The sequence below is a fragment of the Bos indicus genome, chromosome 4 (genome assembly GCF_029378745.1).
Source record: "Bos indicus isolate NIAB-ARS_2022 breed Sahiwal x Tharparkar chromosome 4, NIAB-ARS_B.indTharparkar_mat_pri_1.0, whole genome shotgun sequence".
NCBI classification, from domain to species: domain Eukaryota; kingdom Metazoa; phylum Chordata; class Mammalia; order Artiodactyla; family Bovidae; genus Bos; species Bos indicus.
In genome coordinates, this window is record NC_091763.1 from 83,084,437 (window position 1) to 83,095,572 (window position 11,136).

An 11,136-nucleotide genomic window follows, 5' to 3' on the forward strand; every position below is an offset into this window, starting at 1 on the left:
AGTTCTTTACACAGGCATGTGATTGTTAGCAAACAAATTGTGGCTCAGGTTCCCCATTATTTCTGTATGCATTTCCTCCACTATGTCCATTTAAGAATCCACCTGCAGCGTAGGAGACCTGGATTTGATCACTGGGTCGAGAAGATCCCCTGGAGAAAGATATGGCAACCCCCTCCAGTGTTCTTGCCTAGAGAATCCCATGGACAGAAGAGCCTGGCAGGCTACAGTCCATGGGGTTGCAAAAGAGTTGGACACGACTTAGTGACTAAACCACCGCATACATCCTATGTGAGCTGGGAATCTTACCCCCAGGGTGTCCAGATGCTGAACATCATCCACAACAGTGTGTCCGTCCACACTCAGGACCCTGTTCTGGAGGAAGGAGCAGAAAGGACTCCTTGCAGCACTAAGATCATCCCTGATGTTTCACCCGCCACCTGGGCTCTTCCATGATCTGTGACTTACTGAGGCTGCTTCTTCTTGGTCTCATTTTCCCAGTGTAGATAGGGTGACACAAAATCCCATCCCTGAACCCAGTGACATGGACAGACCACAGGTGTGGGCAACAGCAATCTGCTTTGTTCCTCAAAGACAGTAGTAAGGAGGCATCTGTGCAATTAAGTGTCGTATATGGAGTCACCTAAGTCCCGAGAAGCCTGGTGGGCTACAGACCATGGGGTTGCAAAGAGCTGGACACAAGTGAGAGACTTCACTTTCTTTCTTTCTTTCTAAGTCCCCCTAAAGGGACAAAATGACTTCAGAGTCAACCTGAGCAAGGCTTACTAGAGGACAGTAAGTCAAATGAGTGTTATGTGTGAATGAGCAGAGGGCTGCTCAGCAAAGTCAGTGTGAGTAGCAGGTGTCCCCCTCCCCTCCCCTTCCCCACCCAGCAGGTCCAGGGTGGGGGTCCAGGACCCAGACTCCATCTATTCAGTCCCAGAGGGAAGCAGGGCTCCACTGCTGAGGTCACAGCTTCAACTCTGAGAGTCTGACCTCAGGGCATATTCAAGTCACATCGTTTGTTCCTCTTGGTCTCTGCTCCAAGAGCCAACATGTGGGATGCCTTGCCCTCCTAGGAGGACTGGCCGCCTTTAACTGATGCTGCCAGTGCTTCAGGGGTGGAGTCCCTTCTCAGGTTGAAGTCACACTCTGATGTCCAGCACAGGCCCCATCAGTGGTCATGCTGTAGATGCGGATTCACTCCTGACACAGGATGTTCTCATTGTGATGACACCAGGGAATTCCTGAGGTTTTAGTTCAAGGCCAGACCCTGGCACTTCCCCTCCCCTTGTCTCCATGCAAGAAGCTCTCCCTGGTGAGGCCCCGGGCTCCCAGGGAGCCTCCAGAGGCATATCTGTCCTGTGGCACATTCTTAGACCAAGCTCGGATAGAATTGATTAAATCCGCACAAATGGCCAGTTTCTACCCAAACCAGCATCACTACCACTATACACAATTGTGTATTTCTTGAATAAAACAATGAATAATGGAAAAATCTAATAGGCATGCTGACTTCTCATGAAGCATTAAGTTGAATACATTTTTATTTGAAAAAAAAATCTCACAATATAATTGAGTTCATTTTAATTCAAACTAGTTAAACACGAGGGAAAAGGATGGCAAAAGATTTCATAGAGTAGGTTCAAACTAAGGGGACTCAAGACTATTTCAGAAGATATGTCCAAGAGAGAGATATCATTTCATGATATATAATATAAAATGTCTGGCATTTTTTATATGTATTCAGCCATCTTGTCTTCCTGTTGTGATTTCAACACTTTAGGACAAATACATAATGCAAAAGAAAAAAAACAAAACTAATCATTTTTATATGCTCAGTTTTAATACTTTTATAATTATATAAATACAATTATACAATTGTACAATTGGCCAGTTTCCCAAAGCAGCAACATTACCACTATACACAATTGTGTGTTTCTTGAATAAAACAATGGATCATTGGGAAAAAAACAAAAATAAAAACCTTGTAGACATGCTGCCTTCCCATGAAGTGTTACATTGAATATTCCTGTTTGAAAACAAAACAGCTTACAGTATTGCTGAGTTCATTTTAATTCAAACTAGCCATACATAAGGGGAAATAATGGCAATGTTTCAGAGTAGAGTTTCAAAGTACTGTTTTAGATCATACTTCTAAGAGAAAGATACTGTTTCTGGTGACCTTTTATATGTATTCATGTCCCTTCTGTTCCTCTTTTGTAATTCTAACATTTTAGGCCAGATATATAATTCAAAGCAAGAAAAATAAAACTATTTTGATACATAGGAATTTGTTACTTTTAAGATTTGTACATAGAACACATGTGCATGAGTTAAAAGAACACAAGAGAAATGTAAGGTCATAAAGAAGAAATACAGAGATCTGAGACATGAAAAAAATTCCATTCTGCAAATCAAAATAAAAAGAGATTTTCCTTACAAAGAGATGCTATTCCAATTTATTAAGAGCTCTTTTAATTAGGAACACAGCCCAAGACTTTCTGCAACTATTACTTAAGAAGTCAGACTCAGTCTCACTGAGTATAGCATGGATCATATTATCTTACCAGCCGCAGGCAGGTGACTAAACATATGTGGATATGGTACCATGACGGTGAGGGGTTATAGTCAATAAATTGTTTACTAGCCATTGAATAACAATAGCAGTGGGTATAACCATTTCAATGTTCAGTTGGGAGACCCCCATGTCCTTCTTGTGACTTTCAATGAGGGTTTCTTCCTGCTTCAAAAAAGAACACAAAACTATTTGAGATGTAGTGTAAAAGGGCAGTGTTACATTTTGCCCTATGTTTTTATAAAGATGTCTATATACTGAACATTGACTGTGTTTAAGACATTTAAAGAACCATGTGGAAGGCCACAGAAGGATTTATTTTAAAGCTTTTTAGAAAAGGATCTATTGTTCACATGCCCACATTTATATATCCAAACTCTGTTGTAGAAAGACGGGCCAAAGCATGTTGGGCACCTTCCATGGGATACACGGCTTCCAGCCGTTGCTGCTTGTTTTGATTTCCATTGTTATTTTTCTATGTAGATGTCACTTCAGTTATCACTTTCTTTCCACTTGTGGTTCAGACAGTAAGAAATCTGCCTGTAATGCAGGAGATCTGGGTTTGATCCCTGAGTTGGGAAGATCCCCTGGAGAAGGGAATGGCAACCCACCCCAGTATTCTTTGCCTGGAGAATCCCATGGACAGAGGAGCCTGGCTGGCTACAGTCCATGGGGTCACAAAGAGTTGGAAATTATTGAGAGACTAACAGTTTCACTTCTTTCCATTTAACCTTTACCATGGCTGGGCTAGACATCTCTGGATGGTATAAATGATAGCTCCGGAATATTCTTTCAGCAAGTATTCTATTAGCTTTATATTTGACCGACACCTCACCAGCTCAACACAACCCAAGAGCCTTCATTGTGGGACTCATGAGGCTTACATTTTGGTTACAGCTGAGCATGTCTGAATTCCAGCTCTGGAACTAGGTCTGCTGTCCTGCTGAAGGACCCATAGCTTCCCTGCCCAAGCCAAGTCCTGTTTCCTCACCATACCCTCTGTCCCCTTCTCTTGGTCTTCAAAGTAGAATTAGCCTGAAACATTAGCATCACTTTACATACCCAGGAGGCCATGGGCACAATTAGCAAAACTGGAAAGGAACCCACATTTCAGTTGGAAGTCATGGCTACCTTTATTCTAGAAGCTTCATTTCTGGTGGATTCCTCAGCTGATCCTTCCCTGTGCCCTGCCTTCAACATTCCTGAGGATATGGTGCTGGAGCAGGAGGACTTTTGTTGGAGGATGGCTTCCAAGATTTTAAAAAAGGTTCAGAAATAGAGTGTGAAGTAGTCAAGGAGTATGGATTGGAGATATACAGTATCACTGCAGGGGTTGGAGTCATTTACTTAGGGAAGGAGAACAGGAGAGCAGTCAGCATCACCATGTGCTTCATCCAGTGTAGCTGCGTGGGTGGCATGAGCAGCAGAGTTGGATTTGTGTGTCCAACTGTTTGCAACCCTATGACCTGGCCTGTAGCCCAACAGGTTCCTCTGTCCATGGGATTCTCCTAAAGTGGGGTGAGTTCCCATTTCTCCCTCCAGGGTATCTTCCGGACCCAGGGATCAAACCTGTGTCTCTTATGTCTCCTGCATTGGCAGGTGGGTTCTTTACCACTAGGGCTACCTGGGAAGCCCCAGAGTTGGATTTAACTTGGCCGTGTGTGGATAATCACAGCAACACCTCCTCCCCCATCATCCTTTCCCAACCCTCATCTCCTCACAGAAATCTTAGCTATCTCCTTGCTAACGGAGAGGAATATTGTTCAGAGATCTTGGCGATTCTATCTCAGCTTTCAGTATTTCTCCCAATGACGTCTTGCAAAAGTTTTGTTTTGTCACTCACTTTTTCTCTTCACATCCCACAATTCTTGTGGTATTTCCCCCCTGTTATCAGTATTATGCAATAGCATTGTATCCTGACTAACCAATTTTCCAAAGGGGATGAAGACAACTGGGGGAGAAGTATAGTTAAGGCTCTAAAACTATGCCAATAATATTAAATATCATTTATTAAGCACTTGATATGTCCTAGGCATTTGACATACACTTCTAATTCTTTCAACAAATCCTTCATTTTAAAGGAATGGAAACTTAGAAAGTAAAATGAGTCACCCAGCTGATCAATGTCTGAGTTAGATCCAAATCCTGGCTTGCCTGCTCAATGGTGCTGACTCTGGACACTCCACTCTAACCTTTATTTGGCAAGGCAAAATTAAGCTTGTGTTGCTCCCGTTCCATCTACACATATTCAAATGTTGCTGGATGGGGCTTGCCTGCTGTTGCAGCTAAGTCGCTTCAGTCGTGTCTGACTGTGCGACCCCATAGACGGCAGCCCACCAGGTTCCCCCGTCCCTGGGATTCTCCAGGCAAGAACACTGGAGTGGGTTGCCACTTCCTTCTCCAATGAGTGAAAGTGAAAAGTGAAAGTGAAGTCACTCAGTCGTGTCAGACTCTTAGCGACCCCATGGACTGAAGCCTACCATGCTCCTCTGTCCAAGGGAGTTTCCAGGCAAGAGTACTAGACTGGGTTGCCATTGCCTTCTCCGGGGCTTGCTTACATATCTTTAATTCAAAGTGCTGCTTCTAACCTCTCTTTCCAGATGCCAGAGACAAAAATTCTAGTTTTCACATTACAAACCGAACTCATTCCTAAACACTGAACTTTTACTCCTGTCATATTCCCCAATTTTAAATCTCTGGATACATTCAGCTGTATTTACAATACCTTGGCAATGTTGACATTTGGGGCCAGGTAATTTTTGTCTTGTTGGGACCTGTCCTGTGCATAATAGGTTGTTTAGCAGCAACCCTGACCTCTACCCACTGGATGCCAGTAGCATCCTCTCCCTAACTGTGATGACCAAAAATGTCTCCAGATGTTGCCAAAGGTGTTATGGAAGTCAAAACTGTCCCTGGTGGAGAACCACCAGTTTAGAAGTAAGTGAAGTCGTTCAGTTGTGTGCGACTCTTTGAAATCCATGAACTGTAGCCTACTAAGCTCCTCTATCCATGGAATTTTCCAGGCAAGAGTACTGGAATGGGTTGCCATTTCCTTCTCCAGGGGATCTTCCCAAACCAGGGATCGAACCCAGGTCTCCTGCATCGCGGGCGGACACTTTACCCGCTGAGCCACTTAGTTCAGTTCAGTTCAGTCGCTCAGTCATGTCCAACTCTTTGCAACCCCATGAATCACAGCATGCCAGGCCTCCCTGTCCATCACCAACTCCCAGAGCTCACTCAGACTCACGTCCATCGAGTTGGTGATGCCATCCAGCCATCCTTCTCCTCCTGCCCCCAATCCCTCCCAGCATCAGACTCTTTTCCAACGAGTCAACTCTTCGCACGAGGTAGCCAAAGTATTGGAGTTTCAGCTTCAGCCTCAGTCCTTCCAATGAACAAGCAGGACTGATCTCCTTTAGTATGGACTGGTTGAATCTCCTTGCAGTCCAAGGGACTCTCAAGAGGCTTCTCCAACACCACAGTTCAAAAGCATCAATTCTTTGGTGCTCCCTTCTTCACAGTCCAACTCTCATATCCATACATGACCACTGGAAAAACCATAGCCTTGATTAGACGGACCTTTGTTGGCAAAGTAGTATCTCTGCTTTTCAATATGCTATCTAGGTTGGTCATAACTTTCCTTCCAAGGAGTAAGTGTCTTTTAATTTCATGGCTGTAATCACCATCTGCAGTGATTTTGGAGCCCCCCAAAATAAAGTCTGACACTGTTTCCACTGTTTCCCCATCTATTTCCCATGAAGTGATGGGACCAGATGCCATGATCTTAGTTTTCTGAATGTTGAGCTTTAAGCCAACTTTTCCACTCTCCTCTTTCACTTTCATCAGCAGGCTTTTTAGTTCCTGTTCACTTTCTGCCATAAGGGTGGTGTCATCTGCATATCTGAGGTTATTGATATTTCTCCTGGCAATCTTAGGGAAGCCTAATTAGAAATAAAGATTACATAAAAAATAGTAAATTCATTTTTCTTTAAAAAAATATTAAAAATTTTATATTGCCACTTTGTCCATAACAATTACAGATAAGTTTCCTTTGTACTTTTTGGCTTTACAATAGGTTTTTGTTTTTTATAAAAAGATGAGCTCTTCTCAGATTTTGCCTTCTTTATAATTTTCTAATAACTCCTTACATCAACATCTTCTTCTGATGCTGAATTATTTGCAACAGTACTTATGTTCTCATTACTTTGAAAAAAAAAAAACTGTAATAGTACTTATCACATTTTATCATAATGCTTTAAAAAATTCACACATATAGTAGTCTTGGCTACAAGATTATCAACACTTTGAGAATGGAGGCAATATTCATTTCTGCACTGCCAGCATTTACAAAAATCCTAAGTATGTGCTTAACTTGTGCTTTTAAATCACATTACAAGGCTTTTCACTTGTTGGCTCTTTCAATTGCCTGTGCCCACAGAATGTCCTCATGCGAAAAGCTGACTCATTGGAAAAGAGTCTGATGCTGGGAGGGATTGGGAGCAGAAGGAGAAAGGGACGACAGAGGATGAGATGGCTGGATGGCATCACCGACTCGATGGACGTGAGTTTGAGTGAACTCCGGGAGATGGTGATGGACAGGGAGGCCTGGCGTGCTGCGATTCACGGGGTCGCAAAGAGTTGGACACGACTGAGCAACTGAACTGACTGACTGACAGAATTTCTGGGCTTCCCTGCTAGCTGCTGGTAAAGAATCCACCTGCAATGCATCAGACCCCGATTTGATTCCTGGATTCAGAAGGATCTGTTGGAGAAGGGATAGGCTACCCACTCCAGTATTCATGCCTGGTGGCTCAGACGATAAAGAATCTGCATGCAAGGCAGGAGACCTGGGATGGATCCCTAGGTTGGGATGGTCCCCTGGAGGAGGACATGGCAACGCCCTCCAGTATTCTTGCCTGGAGAATCCTCATGGACAAAGGAACCTGGCAGACTACAGCCCAAAAGAGTTGGACACAACTGAGAAACTAAGCCAAAGGCTAACAGAGTTTTGCCAAGAGAACACACTGGTCATAGCAAACATACTCTTCCAACAACACAAGAGAAGATTCTACACATGGACATCACCAAATGGTCAATATAGAAATCAGATTGATTATATTCTTTGCAGCCAAAGATGGAGAAGCTCTAAACAGTCAGCAAAAAACAAGACTGCGAGATGACTGGGGCTCAGATCATGAACTCCTTATTGCCAAATTCAGACTTAATTGAAGAAAGTAGGGAAAACCACTAGACTATTCAGGTATGTCCTAAATAAAACCCCTTATGATTATACAGTGGAAGTGATGAATAGATTCAAGGGATTAGATCTGATAGAGTGCCTGAAGAACTATGGACAGAGGTCTGTGACATTGTACAGGAGGCAGTGATCAAGACTATCCCCAAAAAAAGAAATGAAAAAGGGAAAAATGGTTGTCTGAGGAGGCCTTACAAATAGCTGAGAAAATATGAGAAGCTAAAGGCAAAGGAGAAAAGGAAAGATATATCCATTTGAATGCAGAGTTCCAAAGAATAGCAAGGAAAAATAAAAAGCCTTCCTCAGTGATCAATGCAAAGAAATAGAGGAAAACAATAGACTGGGGAAGACTAGGTATCTCTTCAAGAAAATCAGAGATATCAAGGGAACATCTCATGCAAAGATGGGCACAATAAAGGACAAAAACAGTATGGACCTAACAGAAGCAGAAGATATTAAGAGGCGGCAAGAATACACAGAACTATACAAAAAAGATCTTCATGACTCAGATAACCACGATGGTGTGATCACTCACCTAGAGTCAGACACCCTGGAATGCAAAGTCAAGTGGGCCTTAGGAAGAATCACTACAAAAAAAGCTAGTGGAGGTGATGGAATTCCAGTTGAGCTATTTCAAATCCTAAAAGATGATGCTATGAAAGTACTGCACTCAATACGCCAGAAAATTTAGAAAACTTAGCAGTGGCCAAGGACTGGAAAAGTCAGTTTTCATTCCAATGCCAAATGAGGGCAATACCAAAGAATGTTTAAACTACCACATAATTGCACTCATCTCAAAGGCTAGCAAAGTAATGCTCAAAATTCTCCAAGTCAGGCTTCAACAGTACGTGAACCATGAACTTTCAGATGTACAAACTGGATTTTAAAAAGCCAGAGGATCAAATTGTCAACATTCGTTGGATCATCGAAAAAGCAAGAGAATTCCAGAAAAACATCTATTTCTGCTTTCTTGATTATGCCAAAGCCTTTGACTGTGTAGACGACAACAAACTGTGGAAAATTCTGAAAGAGATGGGAATACCAGACCACCTGATCTGACTCCTGAGAAATCTATATTCAGGTCAAGAAGCACAGTTAGAACCAGACTTGGAACAACAGACTGGTTCCAAATAGGAAAAGGAGTACGTCAAGGCTGTATATTGTCACCCTGCTTATTTAACTTATATGTAGAGTATATCCTGCAAAATGCTGGACTGGATGAAGTACAAGCTGGAATCAAGATTGCTGGGAGAAATATCAATAATGTCAGATATGCAGATGACACCACCCTTATGGCAGAAAGTGAAGAGGAACTGAAGAGCCTCTTGATGAAAGTAAAAGAGGAGAGTGAAAAAGCTGGCTTAAAGCTCAACATTCAGAAAACTAAGATCACGGCACCTGGTCCTATCACTTCATGTCATATAGATGGGGAAACAATGGAAAAAGTGACAGACTTCATTTTCTTGGGTTCCAAAATCACTGCAGATGGTGACTGCAGCCATGAAATTAAAAGATGCTTGTTCCTTGGGAGAAAAGCTATGATCAACCTAGACAGCATATTCAAAAGCAGAGACATTACTTTGCCAGCAAAGATCCATCTAGTCAAAGCTATGGTTTTTCCAGTAGTCATGTATGGATGTGAGAGTTGAACTATAAAGAAAGCTGAGCAAGGAAGAATTGATGCTTTTGAACTGTGGTGTTGGAGAAGACTCTTGAGAGTCCCTTGGACTGCAAGGAGGTCCAGCCAGTCCATCCTAAATGAAATCAGTCCTAATGTTCACTGGAAGGACTGATGCTGAAGCTGAAAATCCAATACTTTGGCTACCTGGTGCAAAGAACTGACTCATTGGGAAAGACTCTGATGCTGGGCAAAATTGAAGGCAGGAGGAGAGGGGGACAACAGAGGATGAGATAGTTGGATGGTATCACTGACTCGATGAATATGAGTTTGAGCAAGCTCAAGGAGTTGGTGATGGACAGGGAAGCCTGATGTGCTGCAGTCCATGGGGTTGCAGAGAGTCAGACAGGACTGAGCCACTGAATGAACTGAGGAACCAAGCACAGCACAACCCCTAATGCTCCTTAGGGTTTGTCATCTTTTATTACAGGCCTGCCATCTAGTGGCCAATTCCTCAAACTGTAGGTACAATATCTAGGATAAAACTAAGCTAATATGCCATGTTTCTCAAACACAAAATTTTAAAGCTACATTCAGTATCACAAGAAAGAGATACTACTTAAACACTTTCATTCATATGCAGATATATTTTTCAACTACTGAAAATTTCTACTTTAACTCTGCTTGAGTGGAATTAATTCACATATATAAGATTTTTGAAAGTGAAAGTGATAGTTGCTTAGTCATGTCCAATAAGGTGCTTCGCTCCAGTATATAGCATTTTTTATTTTAAAACAAGGGTTTATTTAATGTCCACATTGCCCACCTTTTATATTAAATAATGTCCTTTTCCAACCAAACTCAAGCTTTGCTTTTTTTTTTTTCCTTAGAGACTTCTCTCCCTAACGAGTCTAAGCCATTGGACAAAATGCCTACCAGGACCCCAAACTCAGCTACATAGCCAGATCTCAGGAAAAGCTCCACAGCTAGGATGATTCATCATCTGATTGGAGCCAGAGCTGTTCCACAATTTGGATTGAAATAAGCAGTTTTTACCTGGAGGAGGGCATGGCAATACACTCCAAATTTTAATCAGTACGTTACTAGTGTGGTTACAGGACTGACTGAATTGATCCTTCAGTTCAACCAACTAGGTTAGAAAATTAATCTAAATATTAAAAACATTAATTCTGAAGAAGCATTTTCATCACTAACTCATTGTCTTCACCCATTATATGTTTTCAAATGTCTCATTCATACATTATTCTCCTGTTATAATTAGAATAATACTGTTAACTAATAAAGAGATTGGATGGGGGGACAAGAGAATGGAAAAAGGATGAGAGATAAGGGTTGGCAATTCAGTTTCAACTTTATGATTTAGCATTTGAGAGATCATAAATATATTACCAACTCATATTTATGAGTTATGAAGTGTATCTGCCTTAGCAGGGAGACATAACTAAATGTCCCTAAAATATGCTGAATTGTTCTGTCACTTATCTGTTCTGCTGAGATCATTTGGTTTTGAAGCCAAATGTAGCAGATGTATAAATTCTCAGATATTTCTCATTCTTCCTAATATTAGCTCCCGATACATCATTGATTTGCAAGATGAATATTTAATTTAATTTAATTTTTTTTATTTTTTATTTTTTTTTCTAATTTTATTTTTAAACTTTACATAAT